The sequence below is a fragment of the Sinocyclocheilus grahami genome, unplaced genomic scaffold, assembly GCF_001515645.1.
Source record: "Sinocyclocheilus grahami isolate Dianchi unplaced genomic scaffold, SAMN03320097.WGS_v1.1 scaffold1275.1, whole genome shotgun sequence".
In the NCBI taxonomy this organism is placed as follows: domain Eukaryota; kingdom Metazoa; phylum Chordata; class Actinopteri; order Cypriniformes; family Cyprinidae; genus Sinocyclocheilus; species Sinocyclocheilus grahami.
The window spans coordinates 687,545-693,776 of NW_015506454.1; the positions used below are offsets into that span (position 1 = coordinate 687,545).

At 42.8% G+C, this 6,232-nt stretch overlaps 1 protein-coding gene across 1 annotated transcript in view; it reads left to right on the top strand.

Moving 5' to 3' along the window:
• The window catches only part of LOC107568718 (muscarinic acetylcholine receptor M2-like), a 77,014-nt gene that overhangs the window by 45,704 nt on the left and 25,078 nt on the right, over window positions 1–6,232 (top strand). The window lies entirely within an intron of this gene.

Here is a 6,232-nt window from a genome sequence, read left to right on the forward strand (position 1 = left end):
AACAGGGACATTGAAAGGGCATATAAACAGCTTATTCCCCAAAATGATTCAATCAGTGGGAATAAATGGGATTTGAGAACTGAGATCTGGGGAATAATGTGGCATTATCCTTGGACATGTAATCAGAGTCACTGATGCAGGCTGGGTTATGACATTCACATCCATAGGCATTAAATGGATCGTTCATCATGACAGATAGTTCTGTCATGATTTACTCACCCTCATGTTGATTCAAACCCTGTACTGCAAAACACAAAAGATGATGACACAAAATGGATATAAATAAAGCAGAATGCTATAAAAATGCAATATTCATAGGACAAAATGCTGAAAAAAAATAAAGGCACAATGCAATGGCCAAACATCCGACAGTCGTCTTAAAATGTATTGTATAAGAAGGTGGATTTGCTACGAAAGTGCTGCTTTTGACGGTGGTGATGGTGCTTTAGAAGGGATACATTTAGAAATATATTAATGCTAATGAAGCAACATTATGAATATCATAATGATTTTAATGCGCTTTTTATTTTATTATTACATTTCCTAAAAAGTGTCATTAGACAGCAATCCTTTGTCTCACGCCAGTATTATAGCGCCAGAGCACTTTATACATTTCTAGGCAAATACATAAACCGATTTTGTCCCATTTTTTTCAGCTATATCATCCTAATCCTGACCCATTCCCAGTTTTGAACACATGAGGGTGAGTAAATGAAAGAATTGTTATTTTTTTGGTGAACTAACCCTTTAATAATTTATAGAAACCTCTCAGAAATACAGCAGTCATGCCCCCAGCAGCTTGGCTTCTTTAAAACAGCTTATTTTCCACGCTTCACACCTCTGGCACTCCAAAAATTACAGAAGAGACTGCAACTAGAGACGCTGAACAGCATCAACAGCCCTCTTCTTCCTTCTTCGTCTTTGATTTCCCTCCGATTTGAACGTCACAGAGAGAGAGAGAGAGAGAAGAGGAGAGAGTTTTGAAAGCACTCTGCAAAAAGTGTGCAGTGACCCAGTGCAAACCCTGGAGCTGCTCAACAAACACACACACACACACACACAGTATGTAGTAGGCAGCATACTAGTATTAGAGTAAGCATAAACACAAACACATTGAGTATGTTCAGACCGGCATACTACCACACAATATCCAGTATGCAGTGTGTACATGTACTTTCTGCATGGAATAGCCAGATGGTCTAATTGATTTGCCAAAATGTGCAGCATACTGCCAGAACAGACTGAATAAAACACTCAGGATGCTTTTTTTAATTAGAACAAAATATTTTTATCTGTTTTCATTATTGAATAAATACATATTTATAATCAATATATACACTGAGCTCATTGCAGTGAATACTGGGATTGGCTTCTCCATCCACCAGCCCTGAGCCATCATTACTGCTATGGTGACTATAATATGACTGCAAGTATGTATGTGAGCGTATACTTGCTCAACTGAGAACACAATGCATTTAGTTGCTGTGTTCCAAAAATCTGTTGTCTCCTGTCTACATAGGTAGCTGAATTCTAAAGGGTTGCTCACTATTGGCAATGTGATTTGGGCATACCAGCCGATACAAAAAGTTGAATTTTATGTAAATGAGAACCAAGGAGAAGAGTGACAGATTTGCGCTCCTTAACAAATATAAATTTATTTAGGACTACATCAGGACTGCACAAAAGCTCACCTCTTGCCCTCAGTCACGGTCTGGCCATTCACAAGGACTCTCATCGTCTCATTATCCTGACTCTACTGTCTTAATTAGTCCCAGTTTATCCAGCGACTCTATGGCTACTCCAGCGACTTACAGAATTACCTGTTTCTCCAGTGTATTACCTGTTGTCCAGTGGTTATCTTGTATGTAAATACCCCTTACCATTTTGTTCATGTGTTCATTGCTTTCTTGCCTCTCGTGATCTAGCCCGTTTTACCACCTCCTCAGGTATCTGCACCTGCCCCTCCAGATTCCTCCGTTCAAGTCATATCTGCCTGTCGCATGATCCTGTCCCAATCCTCGTGGGCCTTATTCTTCACCCGTTTTCACTTTGCCATCTCCTATTGTCCAGGGTCCAAAAACGTTAAGGCGGTTCTCAGCTGCACTCCCCAGAAATTCCCTTCAATGAGCTTGAACCCATCCTTCCGTCATTACTGATTGTCACCCCCATCGATTGGACCTTGCCCTGAGGGATGCCGCTACATACCTGCAACTCTCCGTCCTACCCTCATGGAAGTTTAGTCCACTGTTCCCTGTGCACTGGTGACCCTTAGAATTACACAGACCCTCTTACCTCTCCAACAACGGTACTGGTAGCCCAGTATGTCCCAAGAAGTATGGCGCTTTGTGCAGGGCTGTCCTGAATGTGCCATCACCAAGTCACCTCACCACCTACTAGTTGGCAAACTCTTCCCACTGACTTTATCACATCAAACATGATCACATCTGGGAGTGAACTTTGTTCACAGACTTACCAGATTTTGTATCCACTTTTCAGTCCTCCAAAACCTGCCAACTTGTTCCCGTAAAAAGAAAAGGCAGAAACCTTCTTCCAACACATCTTTTGGAACTATGACTTCTGGAAGACACAGTATCTGATCGTGGATCCCATTTTATCTCCAGAGTCTGGCATGCCTTCTTCTCCCTCCCGAGAGTGTACGTGAGCCTCTTAGCTGGTTACCATCCACAGACCAATGGGCAGACATAGAGGAAGATCCTGGAAATAGTACACTTTCTGAGGACATACTGCCATACAAACCAACACAGCAGGTGCCGATACCTTTCCTGGGTCTAGTACACACAAATCCCCCTCTGTCAACCTGTCACCGAACTCACCCCGTTCGAGTGTGTGCTTGTTTCCCTCTTCAGGAGAGCCTTCAGAGGTTCCAGTTGGACCAATAGTTCCATAAGAGTGAGAGATACAGCCCAAGTTCCCCTTCAGAGGGAAGTACGGCACCAGAAGAGCCAGGCCAACACGCGGAGATCCTCTACTACCACCTACCAACCCAGGCAAAAGGTCTGGCTCTCCGCCCGAGACATCTGGCTCAGTCTGTCCAGCTGCAAGTCTGCAAAGTCCTCAATTAATTGGCCCCTTTACCAAACTGAAACAGTTAAATCTAGTCACATACCAGTTACATCTCCCCGCGTATGCCTTCATCCTCGATTCTTGTCATTGGAGTCGTCATCTCAAATATTATGCGTATGCCTTCATCCTCGATCTGGCCCTTCTCCTCAACTTTCACATAGAACATCCCAATAGCCCAGCATCAGGAGTTGTTGGAGTCACTGTTTCAAATACTTGGTTGACTGGGAAGAATACGTCCCAGAAGAATAGTCTTGGGTCCCTCAGATGACATCCTCGATCTGGCCCTTCTTCTCAACTTTCAAGTAGAACACCCCAACAGCCCAGATCCAGGATGGGGCCGGCCACAACATTGGGGTCTTTAACCCTCAGAAGCAGTCCTTTTTTCCAGCGACTCACTTGTTTCTTCAGCAATTCTCCTGTTATTTCAGCAACTCTCCTGTCACTCCAGCAAATTACCTGTTTCTCCAGTGCATTACCTGCTCTCCAGCAACGATCTTGTTGAGTAGAATAAGTAGAATCAGAAGAGTCAGGTCAACACCCAGAGATCCTCCACTCCCACCTAGCAACCCAGGTAAAAGGTCTGGCTCTCCGCCTGGGACATCTGGCTCAGTCTGTCCAACTGCAAGTCCGCAAAGTCCACAATTCATTGGCCCCTTCATCATACTGAAACAGTTAAACCTAATCACATACCAATTACATCTTCCTGGCATAAGCTGTAAGCGACATCCTCGATTCCTATCATTGGAGTCATCAACTTAAATACTTGGTTGACTGGGAAGAATACGGCCCAGAAGACAGTCCTGGGTCCCTCAGATGACATCCTCGATCTGGCCCTTCTCCTCAACTTTAACGTAGAACACCCCAACAGCCCAGATCCAGGATGGAGCCGGCCACAACATTGGGGTCTCCAACTCTCAAAAGCAGTCCTTTTTCCAGCGACTCACTTGTTTCTCCAGGAACTCTCCTATAACTCCAGCAAATTACCTGTTTCTCCAGGGCATTACCTGCTTTCCAGCGACAATCTTACCCCTTAACATTTTGTTTCTGTGTCCTCCTTGTTGAGAAAAACTCAAGTTTAAATGTGTATCCCTGTTATAACTCAGCTAAGTGCAGTCTCTGATATATTGTGCTGGTTTGCTCACCTGTATCCACAACAGTCACTAGAAGTAGTCTTAACAAAAAGAATTGACACCAAACAGTAGGGGTTATTTTTTAGTCTCTGACAAGCTGCAATAGAGATTTTATGTAATAACGTAACTCTAATGTTTTTCAATGTGTTGATTTCTGTACCATACTTTAAACACAACAGGAACATGCAATGTAGTTAGGTCATGTGACCACACAGCATGCTACAGTCTGAAACATTTGTCATATTACAAAGTATTAAAAATGGATGCCAACATACAGTAAATACTGCTCAGTATGTAGTAGGCAGCATACTAGTATTAGAGTAAGCATAAACACAAACACATTGAGTATGTTCAGACCGGCATACTACCACACAATATCCAGTATGCAGTGTGTACATGTACTTTCTGCATGGAATAGCCAGATGGTCTAATTGATTTGCCAAAATGTGCAGCATACTGCCAGAACAGACTGAATAAAACACTCAGGATGCTTTTTTTAATTAGAACAAAATATTTTTATCTGTTTTCATTATTGAATAAATACATATTTATAATCAATATATACACTGAGCTCATTGCAGTGAATACTGGGATTGGCTTCTCCATGAAGTCACACAAGCAACGCTGCCTTAGACTTTGGCCAAAAGAAAGTGTGTGTCTGTAGTGCATCTTAAAATGCTCCCTACATAGGCAGCTCACTAGAGACCAGCGAATGACAGTAGTGCAGATATGCTAATGGCCATGTAGGTCTGCTCCTCTAGTAAATGAGGTCTGTTCCTGTAGACCTGGTGTTGTAGTGTCTGCCCCAGTGTGCGTTACGCCTGCACATTAAAGCAGCCTCTGTTCCAGCCTACAGCCATAACCCACCGTGCACTAATATATATGATAATCACAGCAGTGAAGGCTAATATCATTTTCCCTCCCATAAGAGATTTCCTGTCTCGCTTGGCCAGCGTTCTTGCTGTCAGAGTGAGCACACGCCTCCTGAGGGTCCTGCTATACGCAATTTACACTAACAGCTTTATACAAATCATTCACACTCAGTCCCTTTCCGAGTGCACTTCATATGTACATTACCACGTGGGCTGTGTTCCGAATGGCATACCAGCTGGCACATACTATTACTGGATTACCTTCCAACATGGAAATTGGGTACCTGTCATGCGAACTCAGGGCGCTTAACGGGCACCCAAGCCTTGACTCTGACCTCTGCCGCTCACTCGGGATCATCCGGCACCCGCGTTATGTACATCGTTCAGTCTAAAGGATATTTAAATTCAACAGCCAACACCTACTTTTATTCTGTGCATTTGGTCAAATAACAGAGCTCTGGTTAAACCGAAATGCCTACTAAGAGACTGTCGTCCACCGCGATTGCTTGTCTGCATTAAAAAAGACAGACTTCAATGACAACTTAACTGGAAATACAGGTGTATTGCGAAACCACTATGCTCTGCTGAACTGTCGCTCCATCTCGGACAAGGGCCCCTATCTAAATGAACTAATGGCTGACATCAACCTGGATCTGTTATTTCTTACAGAGACCTGGCAAACACCTAACGATTTCATAATGATGGCCTTGCGGTCATCTATCGTAACACCATAACACTTACTCAGCTGGATTTTCATAGTACTAAGACTACATGGTTTTGAAGGTTGGCTAGAAATGTCCCCTCACAATTATTCTAATTTATAGACCACTGAAGCAGTACTGCTTTGACCTTTACCAGAATGTAAATTTTCCAACTCATACTCATGATCATATGCTTGACTTAGTTTGTATGTCTGGTTTAAATGATATCTTCATCAGTGGTCTGGTTACTCCCATCTCTGATCAAAAGCTTATTACATCAACTTGTCCAACTAAATGTCCTGACAATATAACTATTTCTTAACGTAAGATTAGTGTTATCAATTATTCTATTGCTTCGTCTGCTATTTATCATGTTTTCAATTTCACCTGTCCATCTAAGATATTTGTGACCCTGGACCACAAAACCAGTCTTAAGTTGCTGGGG